We start from the raw sequence: 23,476 nt of genomic DNA, 5'->3' as shown, positions 1-23,476 counted from the left end.
ATCGGATACCATTCTCCTCATGGCCACCAGCCAGCTTGGCCCTCTTTCATTCTTCAAACATGCCATGCTCATTTCTGTCTTAGGGCTTTGCACTTGCCATTCCTTTTTCTTGAGGTGTGTTTCTGCCAGATCTGCCCATGACTGCCTCCTTCTCATCAGTCAGGTCTTGGCTTAAATACTAATCTCTAAGAGAGGACTTTCCTAACTCCAGGTACATCTGGATGGATGGATGGATGGATGTGGATCCACTGAGTAACACTGCCAGTGTCCTTCATCAGAAATTGGGAATGATGCTGCATCCTCCATGAGCAGTGATGAGGAGTAGAGTCGATCATGCAAAGCTACTGGCATAGGAGAGGATTTTCATAAAAATGGCCATTGTTATGATGCCCAACTCTGCCTCTCCATGTCTGTACCGATGTCTGTGTACCTTTAACTACGGCCCAGTATTCCTCTCCTCAATGTCGCTCTAGTCTCACTCTAAAGGGTCCCTTTCTTTGCATGGTTGGCATTTCTCACAAATATCCATCTGCAGCATTCCCGGTTTCCATGACCGTGGTCTCTTCCCATCTCAGAAGCATGCCCTGCTGAGCCTCGGCTGCCTACAGACTCAGCCCTCCTCTCCTTCCCCTCTCCATCACTAGTCTCTTCTCGTGCCACGTCTTCTATTTCACAGCTTCTCCAGCCCTGTGGGTGCCAGGGTCCAGGTCTGAACTCTAGGTCAGCCCTAAGCCCATCAGAGAAAGTCACTCTTTACCCATCAGCTAAATGCCCTCCTTTATGTCTGTCAATGCTGCATCAGAAAGTAGGAGAAAATCCTCCTCAGACTGCCACCCTCAAACACACCACCCTTGCAAAGGGCTAGAGGAGAGGAAGCAAGTTAACATTGTTGCCTGAACCTCAGGGCACTCACTTCAGAAGGCCTCTGGGAAAGTTCAGGAAGATCCTGAAGCACCATTCTGATAGGAGGGAATTCATCCATGGATCCAAATGATGCCCTCCCTGGCCTACAGAGAGGAGAGAGAATGGACCAGCTTTGGGGTCTCCTGCTTGACAGGGAGAAGTCCGCAGCTCCAGGCACCGAAACATTGGAGTTTGGAGCAGAGAAAGGTTTTATCGCAGGGCCGTGCAAGGAGATGGTTGGCTCATGCCCTAAAATGCCTTGAGCTCCACAGTGACTTTTAAATTATGGTAATTGAATAGGATACTGCTTGATTGAGGCCGTTTTATAATTTCCTTATAGTTTGTTTTCATTAGTTTATTACGTTATTCTGTTTCGAAGCTGGAGATGAACTGTTATCCTGGCTTACCATTTTGTAGACAGGTATTCATGTCTGTGTCCCTAAGTTGTTCAGCTGTAGTAATGAGTCAAAGATCAATTAAGCACAGCCCCATAATGGATCAAGGCACAAAGATTTTTTTTTTTTTCCCAATCCATTTGAATTTAGAAAGAGACAGCCTGGTTTAATCTGTCTTCTGAAACGCAAGGTCAGTGGACTGGAGGATATTGGCTGCCACTCTTTTTGACACCTTCAATCAATCAACCTTGATTGGCCATGCAGTTGGACTTTGGAGTTAAGAAAATGATGTTTCTTGCCTCCTCTACTAATGCTTGAGATGAAAGTAAAATGAATCTTGATTTCAAATTTTAAACAAATGGCGAAGTTTAGTTTTCATGTATTGTTCAAGCCTGGTCTGTAAGACATACAAAATATATTTCAGTGAAGAGCTAGGTTGCATTATTTTCCTTTAAAAATAGAATTAAATTTAAAAACAACCATGATGAAAAAATAACTTACAAATATGTATCTCACAGAATCCTTTATTTTTACCCAAACATCATATTTATATCAAAAGGGACAATGAATTCTTGCTAATGAGAAGAAATAGAAAAATAGCTTGTAGTTCACGTTTCCCTAATGATCATGAAAATGGTTTGCATTTCAGAGATTGGTGTGTACATGTTTATTAGAAGAGCTATAGGTTCAAATGGGACCCAGATAATCTGTCTACAAAGACAAAGCTAAGCAGCAGAACAATGGAAGCAGAATGATCCAGAACATTTGGGCTCATGCTCATACAATATCCAGAATTAGAAATTGGTCACTTTATTTGTTGAAGTTGGGGTGTGAGGGTGTGGAGGGGTCACCTAAGAGGGATTCTTTGTTTTATTTGGTGACGGTTTCCTTGTTTGCCTAGATTTGTTCTGTGGAATGGTTGTACAATTTAACACTGAGCATGACAGCACCATCTCCTGCTTACCCCCTCTTCTCATCCCTGATGTTTTTTCCATGAGTGTGGCCTTGGTCTTGGCCTTGGCATAGCTCATGTTACCATAGCCCAGCAACGTATTCTCTTTGAGCGGGTTGATTTTCTTTTGCTTGAACTGTCTGGTGGAGGGAACTCTTTACTTACCCTTGTGAAGATTTCTTTCCAGCATGTTCTCCAGCAGTGCGATGCCTAGTCTTATGGAGTCATGTTTGGATTGAAAACTTTGATATGTTTCATGTTACTCAAAAAAAAGCATATTTTCCGCTTTAGATTTCATTCTGCCAAGAGACAGGCTCTATTACATGTCCACACATGTTGTCCACTTACTTCTAAGTGTTCTTAGAGGAATAGTAACATTCCAGTTTTGGAAACCCTGCTTGCTGGAGACAACATTGCCTAAGCCTTCCTTACAGGTGTTTTTCCAAAAACATGGCCATAGTCAGCATGTCTCCAAAATTTTTATCCCAGTGTTTCTTTGTGGCTTCTACATGACAGATTTAGATTTAGATTTTGCCTGTGAATTGGTTTCTAGAGTTCTAGGCTGTGAGGGCCTGTAGAGGCCCCTAGAGTCCCTGTTCCCTAAAATGTCTATGGAAAAGCACACCCCCTTCCCCAACATCACACACACAATAAATAACCTGCAGTGGCAAAATGATGACAAGGACCTGAATAAGTCAGCACAAGTTTTGTTTTGGGTGGAAAAATAAAGGGAAGTCTTCTTCATCCCTATTTTTACAGGGTCATTTTCATAGGAAAAAATGTCACTGTTGACTGTAAAGCTATGAAGGGTTGAGCAGTCAGGCTATGGTTAGTACTAAAAAAAGATGAATGGAAACTACTCTGGCATAATTAGGTATCAATAGGGAGTCAAAAACACATCAATCTCACTCTGGAGTAAAACATAAAGCAATCAAGAGGTCCAAGTGAGGATAACCAGTCATGATGAGAAACACTGGGAAGTAGAGTCAGATCCACTAAACAGAAGTCTGCAAGGGTAGCTACAGAGGTTGAGGAAATTCAGGAGGAAGATAGAAGGGTCACCAGCTAAGAGGAGGTGGCCTGGGAGCCCTAACTCCAGTGATCAAGTGGGTGCTTTGCCTAGCTTGTAAGTTACTTCTTGGAGATTCCAGGTCCCTTCGGATCTACTAGCCTATGGCGCTATAAACTATGACTATCTCATAGAGAAGATGAGAGCAATAAGATCTCTCCCATCATTGTCTGAAGGTTTGCTATCAAATGGCCCTCTTTCAGATTACCAGCCATTGATTTTAGTTGTTAAATCATTAAACATATTAAAATTTCCACTGAATTTGCCAGGATAAACCACGGACTTGGATACATATGCCTCTACAATGGAAAATCCCATATTGTTGCAAAGGTGAGAGTACCAGTGGGAATACACCAGAGGTGGAATATAGAGAAAAATAGAATATAGAGAGGAGTAGAGAGAGAAATAGGCAAAATGCATATCATAAGTCCAAGAGCTTATGATATAGTGTTGGAGACAAACAGACAACTAATATAGTTATGCTATTTCATGTGATAATTTCAACTGGGACATATATAAAGGGCATCTACTGTAGGTAGAATGAAACACTGCACTCAATAACACTGAAGAAATAATCTGTGTAAGAATCATATATGGCAAAGTGGGCTCAATGTCATAGGAGGAATAAACCACTCTTCATTAGAGAATCAGGGAGGGAAGCTAATTCATGAAAGATAGTTCAAAAGTATGAGGTTAAAGAGGTGTAAGGGCTAGATAATGCAGAATTTGTTTACAGATGGCAGTAGTTAGTTTGGAGTACAGAATATGTGTTAATAAAAATAAGGAGATATGGATAAAATTAAAAGGAAGAAAAATTAATATTTGTTGTGAACTTGTGATACTTTAGCCATGGTATATTGAAATTTACATATATTACTTCATTTATCTTCACAACCACACTATCAAGGTGAACATTATTATCATCAATTTAGAAATAAAAAGATCAAGACCCAGACAACTATAACTTGATTTAGATCAAACAGAAAATAAGAAGGGAAGCCAGAATTTGAACCGATGATATTGGAGTCTTTCCATTACAACATGCTGCATTGTAAAAAAAAAAAAAAAAAAAAAGTCAGATGAGACCAAAACACTCTCTCTCATAAACCAAAGCCTGAGAGCCTCCTGGGTTCATGCATGAACTACATGAATGCATTGCATGAATTGTCCTTAATAATAATTTAAGAAACATCTACTCAAATTTTTTCACACTCTTCCACCTCATCCATCACATGCTCTGGTTTCTGATAAGAAAGTACAAGCCCAAAATACTTGTTCTTTTTCCTTCCAAAGTCAGAATTAAATGTGGTAAGTTCTGTTCAAAAGCTTGGAATAGGGTGAAGGAAATGTAGTCCCACATTCTGCAGTGTTTTGCAAAAATCAGTTGTAAGCATGACATTAATTCTTCTTCAATCATACATTAATTCATTAAATCACTTAACATTATTACATTACTGACAAGAAAACAGCAATACTATGTGGGTTTGTGCTCTTTACTAACTATATTTACTCTTTTAAAAATACACAGAATATCTTTTCTGAAAACTTATTTGGAGTCCTTAATCATAAGGCTTAAATAGATTGAATGAATGATGTATGAGAAAGTGGCTAGCCTGGTGTCTGACATATTTAGATTATTATATGCATATTAATTCATTTATTCATTCATGCATAGAATTTAATTACATTTTATTAATTGAAACAAATCAGCTGTGGGGAGTTAGTTTAGATATCAAAATACTGCCCATGATACTCACTGTATGAATTATCTCCTCCCAAAATGTAAATTTGTTTTCAGACTATTTTATAGCGTAAAGTACCAGAAGGGAGTATCATGTCTTTTTAATTTGCCTTGTAAGAACAATGCAAACAGGAAGTAGGCACTGGATTCTCTTAACAAGGATAACTAACATCTCCCTTTCTGCCTTCTACTCTCCAAATAATTACCTTTATTTTTTCCCCTATTTATACTTCCTATCCTTCTGAGCATTTTGATCACTACTGACCACTCTCAAATCCATTGCTGTGTTTGAGGATCAACAGGAATATTGAGGGTAAATAAAACTTTAAAATGGCAAAAGAATTCTTGGATGTAGCTTCGGAAATAAAAAGATGCTTTTGGACAAAATATGCTTTCTTAGGTTGGGTTTCCTAGAAACAAAAACTGAGTTGTGTGTATTGTGCAAGTGGTTTACTAAGCAGAAATCTGTGGGGAAGTGAGGGAAACACCGCTGGGTAGTAGAAGAACCTTGGTAAAAAGATAAAGTCAGCCGAAGCCTAGCCACAGTCTCATCTCCTGTGGATTTCAGGAGAATGGACCGCACCACAGAATTGTTCTGATTTGCGGCAAGGTAACTGGACTTTTACATCCTATTTCAGTCAGTCATTGACTCTGGAGGGTAAAACCTCCCAGGAATCCCTGGGAGAGGTGACACTTTTCAGTCTAGATCAGTTGTTCTTAATGTATGGTCCCCAGATCAGCATCACCTGGGAACTTGTTAGCAATGATGGTTTCTTGGACCTCAGCCGGGACCTACTGAATCAGAAATTCTGGGGGTGGAGCCCAGCAATCTGTGGTTTAACAAGCTCTCCAGGTGATTCTGATGCACCATGAAGTTTGAGAACCCCTGGCTGAGGGCAGTTCTCCAGAGGAGAAAGCTGGGAGCCCTTAGCAGCTGACCCTCACCGTATTGTTGGTTCAATTGCCCTGGGTGCCGACAGCACCCACCACGTATGCAAAATGCTTCAGTTGTGTAATAGTAAGTCATCCTTCTTGTTTTAACCACCATTGTAGCCTCTGTAAGCATCATAGTTTAAGATCTGCCCTCCATGCATATGCTAGTTATACCTCGTTCTGGAGAACCAGACAATCTACCTAAATCACTTTGCTTTGGCATCTTGCCTTCATCATTACCCACTCCCCTTCTCAGGAAGAGTCCTCCTCCTGGGGACTATTTTTCAAATATAAACCAACCAATCCAGAGCCCACTTCCCCAACCCACTGGGCTGTGTTCCTACAGACCACTACACACCTGCCCAAATGACCCCCAAGGCCAAGTAGGAGACAACTTGGGACAGCCCCTTTGCCCCAGAGCCCACTGAAATTATTTGAACTAGCCAATCCTAAACCTGCTTATTTGCCTCACCTGTTCCTTCCAGAGCAAGCCACAATCAAGACCCTTGCCCACAATTCCTCTCTCTCCCTCTGCCTCTCGACCTACCTGGCTCTCAGAGCTTCCCTGAGCGTCCTCCCGTGGCGTGGCCTGCCTCCCCCTCTTGGGAAGGGTGAGTAATAGCTTATTACTATTTTCCATGGCAGTCGTTTTCCTGACCTGTTGGCCTTACTGTACCTCAAATTTCCATTAATATGCTATATTTAAAATCACCTCTCCATAACAGTCCACTCATAGGAGGTGCACATTAGATTCAAAGGTGGATTGAAGAGTCATACCACAGTGTGTGTGAAACCAATTGGCAAATCATTTCCGCGGATTGGAATTAAAATTTCAAGTTGGGGTGGATAAGGGGAAAAAGATTCCAAACAGATGCCATATAAAATTCTATCTCACATAATTCTCACAATGTGAGAGCAAACAGACTCAAAGTTCACTGCAGAGCTAGGGCAAATATTTGAGTCTTCCACATAAGACTTTGCCTAGAAAAGAAATTCAACTTGCCCTCTGTGTGAGGATTTAAATAGTCTTTTCCTTTGAACATCACGCTTTGATTGCAAACATCCCTTTTGTGCTCACATGCAAAACACAGTTAAGATTTTTATTATGAAAGCTGTAGTATGTATATTTTTGGTCAGAACAAAATAACAACAAACAATTCACTGTTCGCTTTCACAGTGAGAATATACACGCCAAGGTTGAAACTGAAGGTGAGAAATAAACATTAAAAATACTGAGTATAAAACTAATGTAATTATATTATGAAGCAATTTTCCTGCAATAAGCAATGTGACATGTATTCTTTGGCATTGATTTGCATTGATTATTTCTATGAATTGTTCAGAGTCAGAAGCGGTACTTTATGATGTGTTGATTCTTGTTCATGAATGTATGTTTCAATTTTGAGTGAAGATAGTTTATTTATCATGGACTTAAAAAGTGTGAACACAATCCCAGCTCTGGTGACCTTGTCTTTCAGGTATTCTCTGGTGTGCCAAACAGTGAAAACTGCAGGAGATGCATTTATCTTCATCATGTGTGTTTGATAGCAGTTATTGAATTTTTAAACTTAAATAGTTTTCAGGCTATTTTAGAGTCCAAAATTTTCTGCCAGATTTTCTATCTCATAAGTGATTTATTTGTGGGTCCAAAGCACCAGAGGCTATAAAGCTATGGGCCAAAAGATTCTTGCTCTGTATATAGATTAAAAGGCTTATCTTACTGGAGGTACAGCTAACTCTTTGCATAGATGCCAAAACCCAATGGTGTGTGACGCGGACAACAGGTCGTATAATCTCCAGTGGTCAGAGCTGGGCTGGACATTGGTATCTTTCTCCCTTGTGAAATACTCCATAGTTAAAAGAGTTTTCAGTTACTTGAGGATTATGAATCATTACCGGCATAATTCAAGATTTAATTCTACTTCTGATGTTAGCAGAACAATGGAAAGAATAATGTTTGATTGTTTACAGGACGGTTATCTTAGCTTTTAACATGGGGAAATGTTAGACAGCTTAGCAATACCAGGCAAGCCTAAAACTCACTGTGATGATATAACAGGAGGCTCTATTCCAAGACACATAGATTTGTTTATAAGATTTAGTTTTTACTTGGGGGGAAAAAGATTAAGAATTACAATTCAAAACCCACAGCATTTAAAATGCATTCTCTCCAGCTGGTAAACTTTTTAAGCACAGAAAATTGCTTTCTTTATTAGCGCCTCCTGGTTGTCTGTTTCATCACTCCTAACAAATTCAATTAAACATGATGATTGTGGCAAAATAAGGATAATGGTAATGACAGTATTAGTAATACTAGCTGTAATTTCATAAATGTTTGTAGGTATCAGACCTTGTCCTAGGTGCTTTGGTTGTGTATTTTCTTACTTAATCATCAGAGCAATCCCATTAGGTTCATTTTCCAGGTGAGCAGGAGTTGAGCTCATAAGCCTATATATGGGACACTGGAATCGGGCAGACTGGGTTCAAATCCAGGCTCTGCCGCTGGCAAGGTGGGTGACCATGGGCGTATTACTTGACCTCTGACACACATTATTTGACCTTTAAATAGTTGACTACTTGAAGGATCCTTAAAGAGAATGCTGTTTATAATGTGAATAATACCTCTGATATGGATTGTTAGCTTTTCTTCCGTAATGTCCCTTGATTGAGTTCCCTCCTATCCACATTCACAGTGGCTTTATGGTTTATTTCACCTAGACAAAGCCCATTCTTTTCCCTTGCCACCAGTGATATTCTAGAGCAAACTGTACTGGCTCATGAGAACACAGTGTTAAATATCCAGGGATTCAGAAATCCTGTTATTAAACCATTGGCAGCTTGAAATCAGCCACAGTTGGGAGTGTTTACACTAGGTAAATCTGTAAACTCTACAAATCAGGGCTTTTCCCCACCCATGTCCTGCAGAAGATCCAGTTTACCAGCACGTCAACCTTTACATTGCCAGCAGAGGAATATTCAAAAACATGCATTTAATCACTTTTTGATACACTCCTATTCACTTCCCAATTCCTAGAGTCCAGACTACTTAGGGATCACTTATAATTATTTTTATACTTGAATGCAGTCAGTCTTTCCAGCCACTCCAACTCTCACTTTTTGGTTCATATGTGTTTACACCATATTAGAGCAACTCTTGACCTCTTATTCCCCAGACATATCATGAACTCCATGCCTCCATATTGTCATTCATGCTGTTTTTGTCTGCCTAGAATTCCCTTCATACGATGTATACTAAGCAAACTTATTTTTTGAATCTTTCATTGTTCAGTTTTGTCTTCTAATCTTTCTAACTTCTTAAAGCCCCTCATACCCCTGGGAGAAATGGGGAGGGGGACAAAATCTCCCATAGCTCTTTTTTACAGCACATGTGTAAATGTGAACACTGTGTTTATCACACTCATTTATATTTGCTTAGTTATCTAGCTGAGTATACCCAAGGTCTGAGGTGATGGTTTATTACCTAGAGTACAGTAGGCATTGGTCAAAGAAAAATTGCACCAGAGGGAGGTAAATAGGCAAGGAAGACTTTTGTCAGTACTACCGCAACAGGGGAGAAAGACTGAACTCAACTGTCCTGAAACAAAAGTTAAGAGAGTTCTTAAGCACTGGGGTGAGGGAGTGGAAGAGTACTAAATGATGTTGGAGAAGCAGGTTGGTCAATGTGATTACTGCCCTCCGTGTAATTGGCATTATCAAAGTTGGGATTTTACACTCCCCAGAGATGGGGATATAGGAGCTCTGCTTTTGTGATGATTACATTTCAAAGAGAGAGTTTTCAGGTCTTTTTTCTTAGTTTTTGTTCAGTTTTACTGAGATTATCGACACACAACATTGTGTAAATTTAACGTATATAACGTAATGACTTGATAAATGTGTATATTGTAAAATGATTATCACGTAAGTGAGTTTAGTTAATATACATTAGCTCATATAATTACAATTTTTTCCTAGTAATAACTTTTAAGATAACTTTCAAGTATACAAGATTGTTCACTATAGTCTTCATGATGTAAATTATATCCCCAGAACTTATTTATCCTAAAACCGTAAGTTTGTACCTTTTGACAAGCTTCATACATTTTACCCACTCCCTTGTCCCCACCCCATTCCTCGCCTCTGGCAACCACCAGTGTGTTCTCTGTATCTATAAGCCATGAGTTTGTTTTCTTGTTTGTTTTTGTTTTTAAGATTCTGTATATAAGAAGTGATATCATACAGTATTTGTCTTACACTTTCAGACTTAATTCACTTAGCATAATGCCTTCAAGGTTCATTCATGTTGTTGCAAATGGCAGGATTTCCTTTTTATGGCTGAATAGTATTCCTGTGTGTGTGTGTGTGTGTGTGTGTGTGTGTGTGTGTGTATGTACCTATTCACATTTTCTATGTTCAGTCACCTGTTGATGGAAACTGAGGTTGTTTTCATGTCTTGGCTATTATAAATAATTCTGCAATGAACATGGGAATGCAGTTATCTTTTCAAGATAGTGATTTTGTTTTCTTTGGATTGCAGAAGTAGAATTGCTGGATCATATCTCCATCCTGTTTTCCACAGTAGCTATACCAATATAAATTTCCACCAACAGTATACATGGGGTCCCTTTTCTCCCATCCTCACCAGCATTTATTATCTTTTGTGTTTTTGTTGATAGCCATTCTCATAGGCATGACCTGAGATCACATTATGGTTTTGATTTGCATTTCCCTGATGATTAGTAATGTTGAGCCCCTTTTCATGTACCTGTTGGCCATTTGAATATCTTGGGGAAAATGTCTATTTAGGTCCTATGCCAATTTTTTAATTGGATTGTTGTTTTGCTACTGAGTTCCTTACACGAGTTCTTTATATATTTTGGATATTAACCCCTTACCATATGTGTGATTTGCAAATATTTTCTTCCATTCTGTAGGTTGCCTTTTCATTTTGTTGATCCTTTCTTTTGCTGTGCAGAAGCTTTTTAGTCTGATGTAGTCCTACTTGTTTAACTTGGCATTTGTTGCTTGTGCTTTAGGTGTCATATCCAAAAAATCATTTCCAAGACACGTCAGGAAGCTTTTCCCCTATGTTTCCTTCTACAAGTTTTATGAATTCGGATCTTACATTTAAGTGTTTGATCCATTTTGTGTAAATTTTTGTGCATGGTTTAAGATAGGAGGTCTATGTTTGTTCTTTTTTACTTTTTTTTTTTAATAGAGTATATTGAAATATCTTTAAAACCTAAATGCACTTTATTTTTTTTTAAATTTTATTTATGTATTGTTTGGCTGCGTTGGGTCTTTATTGCTGTGTGCGGGCTTTCTCTAGTTGTTACGAGCGGGAGATACTCTTCGTTGCAGTGCATGGGCTTCTCATTGTGGTGGCTTCTCTTGTGGCAGAGCACGGGCTCTAAGCACATGGGCTTCAGTAGTTGCAGCACATGGGCTCAGTAGTTGTGGCTTGTGGGCTCTAGAGTGCAGGCTCAGTAGTTGTGACACACGGGCTTAGTTGCTCCATGGCATGTGGGATCCTCCGGGGCCAGGGCTTGAACCGGTGTCCCCTGCATTGGCAGGCAGATTCTTAACCACTGTGCCACCAGGGAAGTCCTATGTTCATTATTTTGCATGTGACTATCCGATTTTCCCAGAACTATTTATTAAAGAGACTGTCTTTCCCCAAGGAGGTTTCTTGGCTCCCTTGTCAAATATTAGTTGACCGTATATGCATGAGTTTATTTCTGGCCTTATTTCTAGAGTCAGGAAGATACCTGTCTAAAGTCTAGTCAAGCTGAGGGGAACATCAAGTTCATCTTTTCTTTTTTAAATTTTTATTTTTTTATTTGAAATATATTTGACATGTAACACTGTTAATTTAAGGTGTACAACATGTTAATTTGATACATTACTATTCAATATGATTACTATATATGTTTATATGTAATATGATTTCTATCACCAATGTAGTCATAGTTAGCACCTCCATGTTACCTGATAATAATTTCTGTGGTTGGAATAATTAAAATCTCATCTCTTAGCAAGTTTGATGTTTATAATACAATATTGTTGTCTATATTCACTATACTGTGCCTTCAGTCTCTAGGACTTATTTACTACTTGTTGCAAGTGTGTGCCCTTAACAACATCTCTTTCCTCTACTCCCTACCTAGCCTCTGGGAATAACCATTTTATGCCCTGTTATTATGAGTTTGGGTTTTTTAGATTCCACATATAAGTGATATCATACACTATTTATCTCTCTCTACTTGATTTACATCACTTAGCATAGTGTCCTCAAGCTTCACCCATGTTGGTTTTTTTTCTTACGTTTTATTATAAAAATTTTCAAAATAAAAAATGTAGAATAATATAATGAACCCGCAAATATTTACCACCCAGTTTCAAAAATTATTAATTCGTGACCAATCTTATTTTATCTCTATTCCTACCTACCTACTTTGCCTCCAGGGTTTTTTTTTCCTTCAGAATCTTTTTTTTTTTTTTTAATTGGAGTAGAGTTGATTAACAATGTTGTATTAGTTTCAGGTGTATGGCAAAGTGATTCAGTTATACATATATATGTATCTATTCTTTTTCGAATTCTTTTCCCATTTAGTTTATTACAGAGTATTGAGCAGAGCTCCCTGTGCTATACAGTAGGTCCTTGTTGGTTATCTATTTTTAATATAGCAGTGTATACATGTCAGTCCCAAACTCCCAATCTGTCCCTCCCCACCAGTAACCGTAAGTTCATTTTCTAAGTCTGTCTGTTTCTGTTTTGTAAATAAGTTGGTTTGTATCATTTTTTTTTAGACTGAGCATTTAAGTGATATCATGTGATATTTGTCTTTCTCTGTCTGACTTACTTCACTCAGTATGATAATCTCCAGATCCATCCATGTTGCTGAAAATGGCATTATTTCATTATTTTTAATGGCTGAGTAATATTCCATTGTATATATGTACCACATCTTCATTATCCATTCATCTATCGATGGATATTTAGGTTGCTTCCATGTCTTGGCTATTGTAAACAGCACTGCTATGAACGTTGGGGTGCATATATCCTTTCGAACCATGTTTTTCTCTGGATATATGCCTATGAATGGGATTACTCGATTATGTGGTAGCTGTATTTTTAGATTCTTAAGGAACCTCCATACTGTTCTCCATAGTGGCTGCACCAATTTACATTCCCACCAGCAGTGTAGGAGGGTTCCCTTTTCTCCACACACTCTCCAACATTTATTGTTTATAGAATTTTTGATGATGGCCATTCTGACTGGTGTGAGGTGGTACCTCACTGTAGTTTTGATTTGCATTTCTCTAATAATTAGCAATGTTGAGCATCTTTTCATGTGCCTCTTGGCCATTTGTATATCTTCTTTGGAGAAATGTCTATTTAGGTCTTCTGCCCATTTTTTTTTTTTAACATCTTTATTGGAGTATAATTGCTTTACAGTGGTGTGTTAGTTTCTGCTTTATGACAAAGTGAATCAGCTATACATATACATATATCCCCATATCTCCTCCCTCTTGTATCTCCCTCCCACCCTCCTTATCCCACCCCTCTAGGTGGTCACAAAGCACCGAGCTGATCTCCCTGAGCTATGTGGCTGCTTCTCACTAGCTACCTGTTTTACATTTGGTAGTGTATACATGTCCATGCCACTCTCTCACTTTTGACTGGGTTGTTTTTTTCTTTTTGATATTGAGCTGCATGAGCTGTTTGTAAATTTTGGAGATTAATCCTTGTTGGTCTCATCGTTTGCAAATATTTTCTCCCATTCTGTGGGTTGTCTTTTCATTTTATGGTTTCCTTTGCTATGCAAAAGTTTTTGAGTTTGATTAGTGCCATTTGCTTATTTTTGTTTTTATTTCCCTTACTCTAGGAGACAGATTGAAAAAGATACTGCTGCGATTTATGTCACAGAGTGTTCTGCCTATATTTTCCTCTAAGAGTTTTATAGTATCCAGTCTTACATTTAGGTCTTTAATCCATTTTGAGTTTATTTTTGTTGATCATGCTTAATAACGTCTTAAGAATTACTTTGACCAGTGATGTGAATCCCATTAGTCAATGCATTCTAACCATGTTTATGGCTAAAAGCAATTAATATGTTAACTTTTTATACAGACTTTTAGTAATTTTCTAAATGGTTACTACCAATTGATGTTATTTTGGGAGTATTTTCCTATCAGTCTATCTAAATATATGTTCCTGAAGAGCTGTGTGCAAATAAATGTTTTATAAGTAACATCATATTTTAAATATAGTAGAATAGTTGACTATTTAAAGGTCCCTTCAAGGGAAGGTTATTTATACTGGTGATAATACCACAGAATTAAATGTTTTATAAAAATGTATCTCTTATACTGATCACCCTTGAAAAGAATTGAGGTACTTTTGGTGTGCTAGGGATATTCTGTTTCTTGATTTCAATTCAGGTTACACAGGTGTTCGTGAAAATTCATTAAACTTTACCTTTATATGTGCACTTTTTCTAAACATAGTGTTCCTAAATGCACATTTTTTCTGACTATTTATTATGCCTCAATATAAAAAGACATAGAAAAAAATGACTTGAAATTTGGAATTCAGGCCTTGGCTTACAGACCTAAGGCAAGTTGCTTAACTCCTGTGTGTGTCAGTTTCTGGATCTGTAATGTAATATCACTTACCTGATGTACTTATTGTTTAGATCAAAAGAAATCATGTGTAGAAACTACAGTATATAAACCATAAGTTATGTAGAAATATGAGTTATTATGAATATATTAATGTTCATAATATTCCATCTTGTTTAGGGTTTGACTTGTAACCCTGTAGTGGAAAATGGTTGACATACTGTGCAATTTGTTTATGCTAAATTAATTAATATTATTTTATTTTTCCTTTCCTTTTTTTATTGAAGTATAGTTGATTTACAGTGTTGTGTTAGTTTCAGGTGTACAGCAAGGTGATTCAGTTATACATACACACCTATTTTTTTCAGATTATTTTCTTTATAGGTTATTACAAGATACTGAATATAGTTCCCTGTGCTATACAGTAGATCCTTATTGGATATTTATTTTTAATATGTATGTATATGTCAATCCCAAACTCCTAATTTATCCCTCACCCCTCTTTCCCCTTTGGTAACTGTAAGTTTGTTTTCTATGTCTATGGGTCTGTTTCTGTTTTATATACAAGTTCATTTGTATCATTTTTTTTTAGATTACACATTTAAGCAATATCATATGATATTTGTTTTGTCTGGCTTACTTCACTTAGTATGATAATCTCTAGGTCCATCCATGTTGGTACAAATGGCATTATTTCATTCTTTTTAATTGCTGAATAATAGTCCATTGTATAAGTATACCACATCTTCTTTGTCCATTCATCTGTCAGTGAACATTTAGGTTATTTCCATGTGTTGGCTATTGTAAATAGTGCTGCAATGAACATTGGGGTGCATGTATCTTTTCAAATTATGCTTTTCTCTGAATATATGCCCAGGAGTGGGATTGCAGGATCATATGGTAAGTCTATTTTTAGTTTTTTAAGGAACCTCCATACTGTTCTCCATAGTGGCTGTATCAATTTACATTCCAACCGACAGAGTAGGAGGGTTCCTGTTTCTCTACACCTTCTCCAGCATTTATTATTTGTGAACATTTTAATAATGGCCATCTGACAGGTATGAGGTGATACCTCATTGTAGTTTTGATTTGCATATCTTTATTTTTGCCTTTAATAACAAATTTTCATCTCCTTGTCTTATTATAAGGATTTTATTTGGGAGAGGAAAATCTTGTTTCCATTTTTTAACATTTTATATAAAAATTCGTAACAGAGTAAAGTCGAAAAAAAGTACAGTAAAACTTGTACATCTACCACCTAGGTTTTCCCATTTCCTCTTTTTTTTCAATATATAATTTTTTACTTCAAGTAAAATGAACCTGTATAAATGTACAGTCTTCTGAGTTTTGATAGACAAATACATATGTGTCACCACCACCATATGAGAATATATAATATTTCCTTTACCCCAAAGGTTCCCAAGTGCCAGTCTGTGCTTATTCCCTGCCTCCTCCCCCCCCAGTACCTGGAAAGGACTGATATTTCTGTCCCTAATAGTTTTGCCTTTTACAGAATGTTATTAAATGGACTCTTCTAGTATGTAGGCTTTTGAATTGGATTTTTTTCATTTAAAATAATGCCATTGAGGTTCATCAATGTCATTGTATTTATTAGCAGTTTTTTTCTTTTTTCTTGCTGAATATTATACCATTATTTAGCTGTACCATAATTTATCTGTTCACCAGGTGGTTAACATTTTAATTATCTCCTGTTTTTGGCAATTATGAATAAAGGTGCTAAAAAGACTCACCAGTTTATTTTTTTTTGTATGGAAGAAACATTGTAGTCCTAAGTAGTGAAATTTCTGAAACTTAAGATAATGTGTATGTAACTTCAAATGACATTGGAAAACTATTTTCCAAAGTGGTTGTATCACTTTGCATTCTCACAATAATGTATGAGGGCCCTAATTGCACCTCATCCTCGCCAGAACTTGGAGTTTTCAGGGGTTTATTCTTTTTTTGTAATAGATGTGTAGTGATCTCATTATGATTTTAGTTTTCATTTCCATAATGACTAATGATATTGGATAACATCATGCTCATATGCTTGTTTGCTATCCATGTCTTTCCTAGCATGTCTGTGAAAAGTTTGTCCTTTAAAAAAAATGGAATGTTTATGTTCTCCTAGGGAAATTGTGAGAATTCTTTATATTTTCTGTGTGTGAGTTTTTTTATCATTATTTCTTGCAAATATTTCTCTATTTTCATATTTGCATTTATATTCATTTTCAGTCCAATTTATTTTTTCTCCCTTCTTCCTTTGGGTTTAATTTTCTCTTCCCTTTTTAATTCCTTGAGATGCAAGATTAGATTTACTTTGAGATTTTTATTTTCCAATGTAAACACATGATGTATAAACTCTCATTTAGGCACTATATCTGCATCTCACACATTTATATGTATTTTTTATTCAGTCCAGAATGTTTGTTAATTTCCTTTGTGACTTCCTCTTTGACACAGTGTTATTTTCAGTGTTTCTAGTATTCAAGTGTTTGGGGGGATTCTCCAGATATCTTTTTAATACTTACCCTAGTCTATTCAGTTTGTTCCCAGTTCTTTAAATCTGTTGAAGTTAATTTTAAGGTCCAAAATGTGGTCACCTGGTGAATGTTTCATGCGTGCTTGAAAATGTGTATTCTGTTGTTGTTTGCTGGAGGGTTCAATTAGACCAAGTTGATTGATGGTATCGTTAAAGTCGTATATCCTTAATGTTTTCCTGTCTCTGGGAAAGAAGTGAAGTCTCTACCTGTAATTGTAATCTTGTCTATTTTCTTTTCAGTTCTATCAGTTTATTCATAAATTTTGAAGAAAATGTGCATATACCTACATAATTGTTATATCTTATTGAATTGGTTTCTTCATCTTTATGAATTTTCTTCTTTATTTCTGATAATATTTTTGGTTCAGAAGTCTACATTGTTTGATTTTGGTGTACCCAATCCATCTCTCTAATTACTATTAAACATTAAACATCTTTCTGTTTTAATTTTAACATATCTGTGTTCATATATTTAAAGTAGATTTCTCTTAGGTTTTTAAAAAACCAAGAAATTATATACTATCTGCCACTCTGTTTTTTTATTGGGTGTTTAGAATAATTGCCATAGCTTAGCTGATGATGGAATTTAAATCTACCATCTTGATTGTTTTGTCCCATCTGTTCTTTTTTCCTTTTTATTCCTTGTTCTGAAAAACAAAACAGTGATTTTTTTTTAATTGACTCCATATTATTTCCACTATTGGCTCTTTAGTTTTTTCTTTTTTAATTTTAGTGGTTTCATTAACACCTAAACTATACAACATTAATATATCATAGTCTACTTTTAAACAATATTATATCATTTCACATAGTATTTAAATCTTGCAGCAATATAGTCTCATTCTTCCATGTCATCCTTCATGCTATGTTTGTCATACATTTGAATTTTGCATATAAGTATCACAAGACAGTGTTATTTTGTTTTAGGTGGTCAGTTTCTTTTCAAGTGAGTAAACTTAGAAAAAAAAGTTATTCTATATTTACTTTCATTTTACCATTATTAAGCACGCTTTTTCTCTTTGCGTGGATCCAAGTTTTCATCTGGGATCCTACTCTTTCTGTAAAGAACCACTTTTAACATTTCTTGTAGTACCGTCTTTCTGGCAATAAATTATCTCAGCTGTTGTTTGTCTTATAGCAAAGTCTTCATTTTGCCTTTTTTTAAAAATTTATTATTTTTGGCTGCAATGGGTCTTCGTTGCTGCATGCGGGCTTTCTCTAGTTGCAGAAAGCTGGGGCTGCTCTTTGTTGAGGTGTGGGGGCTTCTCCTTGCAGTGGCTTCTCTTGTTGCGGAGCACGGCCTCTAGGCGCGCGGGCTTCAGTAGTTGTGGCATGCGGGCTCAGTAGTTGCGGCTCACAGACTCTAGAGCTCAGGCTCAGTAGTTGTGGCGCACAGGCTTAGTTGCTCCACGGCACGTGGGATCTTCCCGGACCAGGGCTCAGACCCGTGTCCCCTGTGTTGGCAGGAAGATTCTTAACCACTGCACCACCAGGGAAGCCCCTGCCTTTATTTTTAAATATATTTCTGCTAGGATAGAATTTTAAGTTGAGAATTTGTTTTTCTTTAAGTGCTTTCTGTGTGGTTTGCATAACTTCTGATAAGTCTGATGTTAAACTTCGTTTCCCTGTCTTCTCCTTCTGGGTCTCTAGTTTGTACATATGTTAGATTTAAATGGCTTGATAGTGTATCATGACTCTTGGATACTCCGGTATTTTATTTTCACTCTTTTTCTCTTTGTGTTTCATTTTGGATAATTTTTATTGACATACATTCAAGTTCCCAGATTCTTAACATTTTTTATTCTTCTGATAATCCTATTGAAGGAATTGTTTGTCAATGATGCAATGGTATATTTCTAGCATTTTCATTTGACTTTTTTCTATGGTTTTAATCTCTCTGCCGAAATTGCCTACATTCATGTATGATATCCATCTTTTCCCTTAAATCCTTTAACATACGAATCATAGTTATTCCCAAATCCTTGACATATTTTATTAAGTAGTTAAATTTCAAGATAAACTTTTTTAAAATTTAAGGCATCCAGGCATAATAAACAAGTCACAAAGGAAAAAAACCAAGCTGGCCTCAGACCTAACATCAGCTTACAATGTCCAAAAACAATTTAACAATGTTCAATAAAATTGTATCCAATCAAACATACTTAAGTTTCAATGCAATTAGGCATTCACAAACATGAAGGAACTCAAGGAATTTGCTAGCATTTATTAACTAAATTTTTAGGAAAATCAGTTTGATTATCTATTCATTGCACATTAAATTGGTTAAAATATGAAATGATATAGTCCTATTAGGAAAACTACAATCTGTGGTCAATTATATTTATCTCTGTTTTTTGTGTACATGCACAGAAGAATGTCTGCAGTCACCAAATGCAAAATATAATTGTTTATGGATGGTGCAAGCAGGATAAACCTCACTAGTAAATATGTACTTTTGAGTATTCCTACAAAGTAAAAAATGATCATGTATTAACTTTACAAATTGTTTTTCTTTCAAAGGAATTTTATCAAATTAACTGTATACAATTCCAGTTTAAAAACACTCTGCCTATAGAATACTCTTCAGCTGACTTTTGTGGCTGATGCTTTCTTTGAGGTTTTGTTTTTTTAAATCATTCCCCATAGGATATGTTTCTCAATTTATAACTGACCAGTAGTCTTGCTAGGTCTTAAAGGGTCTATTTTAAAAACTGAAGAATCTATACTTTTCCTGGACAAAAGGATACTATGTATATTTTTCTCTTTGGATTATCTTAAACTGAGTTACTTTATATCCAGTATTCTGATTCTGTGTTTTTCATTTTGGCTGAGAAAGTTCATCTAGAAACTATACCAATTCTGATTTCCTTCTTCTGTCTTGCTTTGCTAACCCTTATACATTTCCATCCACCTGCCTTACTAGTAACCTCCCTATGTGCTTCACTGTGACAACTAGATACTAGTCAGTCTACTAGTACTGTTTGGGAAGCTTTGTAGTAGCTTAAATTATCCTGGATAAATTCCTGTTGTTATGCCTTACCACTTTGCTCTTTCTTACCCTAGAGCATTTTTTTCAAAGTGCCCTCATTAGTATCTCTGTCCAAAGAAAGCTGAAAAGTTCTTATGATTTAGCAACACAGATTTTTCTTGAAATACATGAATATACATTTGTCTAATTAGTTTTTAAAACATTCACTCTTTTAAAGAACTATTTTTATACCTTCCGCCGTCTCTTTTCAGTAAAGCACTTTACAAGATGAAATTTATCCCCATAATAATATAAAAACAATAACTATTCTCAGGCACTATCTTAAATGTTTTATATATATTAACTCATTTAAAATAATCCTATGAAGCAGGTAGTATTATCTTCATTTTGAATATAATGAAACTGAAGCATAGAAAGCTTAGAAAGCTTAAGTAACATGCCTAAGTCCTAGAGTATGATGTGGTACCACTAGGAACATAGGTTTTGGTAAATTTTACTTTATGGTCATATTATTGTAATTTCATGAATAATTTTTATTTATCCTTGTTTTTATAAGTAATATCATGAAAATTTTGCATATATGTTGAAAATATATAAAACGTTTACTGTTTAATTAGTAAATTTATGAAACTGTGCTTTGCTATCAAATAAGACAAAATTTATTTCTAAAAATTTGGATTTTAGGATAACATGAGGGTTGTTTAAAAAGAACCTGTGTTCTCTCCTTTTGAAAAATCAGTGAAAGCTACTGGTAAATGCTGTTGCTTAAAGAACTAAAAATATGCATGGATTAACAAATTTAATGGAAATAATAACAGTGTTGTGATTGTTGTGAGCTAGGAATACTTTTCTCATTATTTTATTCAATGTCTCTGAATGACTATAGCCCAAAAAAAAAGGATTAATTTCCCTGATACTCTTTAACTGTTAGTATCTATGGAAGAAGCACTTACATTAAAAGCGTGTCCTATGTAGAAACTAAGAGAGAAGGCTTTTCAAAATGCCGAAATACAGAGTACAAGAATACTGTTATAAAAATAATGCTATCATGTAATCAAATACGTAATCATGACTAATTTAACTTATTATCTTGTCATAATTTTACAAAACAATAGAACCTATGGAATGGGTTCTTTTCCTTTAAAACATATGAAACTAAAAGAGATCAAACAAGCAAGCATGTTTGAAAATGACACATTAATTTTAAATTCTTGTATTCAAATGGTGTCTACCATATATTAATAGTGACAACTGCAAAATGCCAGGCCATTTACTGTTCATGTGTTTCTTTTTAGTTCAGTTCAACATAAATCTGGAATGCAAAGAGTACTTTAGATGTGATTTTCAAGGATTTTATCAGACTCAGAGAAAGGAAGCCCTGGGGGAAAAATATCAACCTATTCTTAGAGGACATGAGAGATGGAATTTTTAATAATTCTGAAAACTGAATGAAGTCAAGTATTATCCTTTGACTCTTGATAGAAATTTTGTCAATCACTTGACTTTTTTATTCTTATGCCATCAATAATGTCAGGACAAGTCAAAACCATATTACTAGTCAGTCATTGTGTCCTATTGATTCCTTTCAGCACTTCTCTCATCTCCAATGACCTTGCCTAAGGTCAAATTGTCTTTTTGATACAAATAATCTCTTAAATGCTACCTCTGCCTTCATTCTTCCCTTCCGTATCACAACCTCTCTCCCCTAAAACCAGTCCATTTTCAGTGCTGTCATAAGGACTTCCTAAAACTCATGTCTGATGGAGTCACTCTTTAAAATCTTGAACACGGAGCCAGACTGCCTGGATTTGAATCCTGGCTCTCTGATCTGGTAGATTTGGAACTTTGAGAAAGTCATTTAATTTCCTAATGCCTCGGGTTTTTTGTTTCCATGTATAAAATAGGGATGATAATGGTAGCTAACACAATAAGGTTGTTACAGAAATTGTGTTAACTTACATAAATTGTTAAGAGTAGGACCCAATACAGAATAAACAATATAGGCACTACTTTGTGGAAGAATAAAAGAAAAGAAAAAATAGTAAGCAGCCATTACATTTAGTTATATATATATGTAAATGTATACAACTAAATGTGATTTTAGTTATATAGGTATAAGACTAAATGTAATGGCTACCTATGCTTGTTTAAAGATGTGTGTGTGTGTATAATATATATATACATGTAATATATAAAATATGAGTATATATTATAGACACATATATTCACATAAAAGTATTGGGATGGCCAAAAAGTCCTCTTGGTTTTAAGTAAAAATAAAAGACACATTTTTCATTTTCACAAAGAACTTTATTGAACAACATATTCACTAACTGGACAAATTTTTTGGCCAAACCAAAAAGTTGATATTAGAAATTTTTACTCACTGCCAAAAGCCAGGATTAGAAGAAACGTAAAATTGTCAGAGTGGGAGTTCAAAGAAACTTTAATATCTTGTTCTAGATACCAGAATGAGAAAGCAAGCAAAGTAGACATGGAGCCAGGTTATGTTGGTGGCAGGAATCCCCTTTTTCTGGGATATAGAGAATGGGAGAGATCTAGCCCTTGGAAGGAATCAACCAATAGCAACATTCAGTTTAGGTTCAGGTTCTGAGCATCATATAGAATATAGTATAGCAAAATGAGACAGAAAGAACAGGTCTATGTCCAAGGCAGGTGGGCAGGATATAGAGAGTCTGGGAATCTAACAAGGATTTATAGGGACCTAACCATGAGCAGGGACCTATCCAGCATCTCTGGAGCTTGATGTCTGCCTTTGATTTCAAATTTCACTCCTATAAAGCTCTTAGAGAAAACTTTTGCCAGAAAGTTTGATACTTTCTACACAGTTACTCTCCAGTGGTTTTGAAGCAATCAGAAGCAACCCTGAATACATTGCTTCAGACCTAGTTCTCAGATGGGTGACACAATAGAATCATGCAGCAAATTCAACCATTCTGGTGGTCCCTTGGCTACTGGGACTATGTCCTAGACCACTGACCTCAGACCACTTTATCTGCAGTCATTTGACCGCGCTCTACTTTTTCAATTATTGTATATTATGTCGTTGCTACCCACCTGTATGGACAGCAGAAATCTCAACATGTTTTGATCTCTAGTTCTTGTAGTTTTGTTCCTTAGTTTTCCTGCAAGTTCTTGTTACCTAGTCTTTGCATTAAGTGATTTCCAGTTCTTTCAAATAAGCCCACCCTGGAGCAGACAGGACTCATTTTCAGGGATGTTCTGCTATAGATATGAGCAGATTCTGGGACACTCCCCTGATTACTCCAGGCAGATTAGGAGATGCCATTTATATACATTCCCATTGTA

The sequence above is a fragment of the Eubalaena glacialis genome, chromosome 8, assembly GCF_028564815.1.
Source record: "Eubalaena glacialis isolate mEubGla1 chromosome 8, mEubGla1.1.hap2.+ XY, whole genome shotgun sequence".
NCBI classification, from domain to species: Eukaryota; Metazoa; Chordata; class Mammalia; order Artiodactyla; family Balaenidae; genus Eubalaena; species Eubalaena glacialis.
This window is presented reverse-complemented; position numbering follows the sequence as displayed.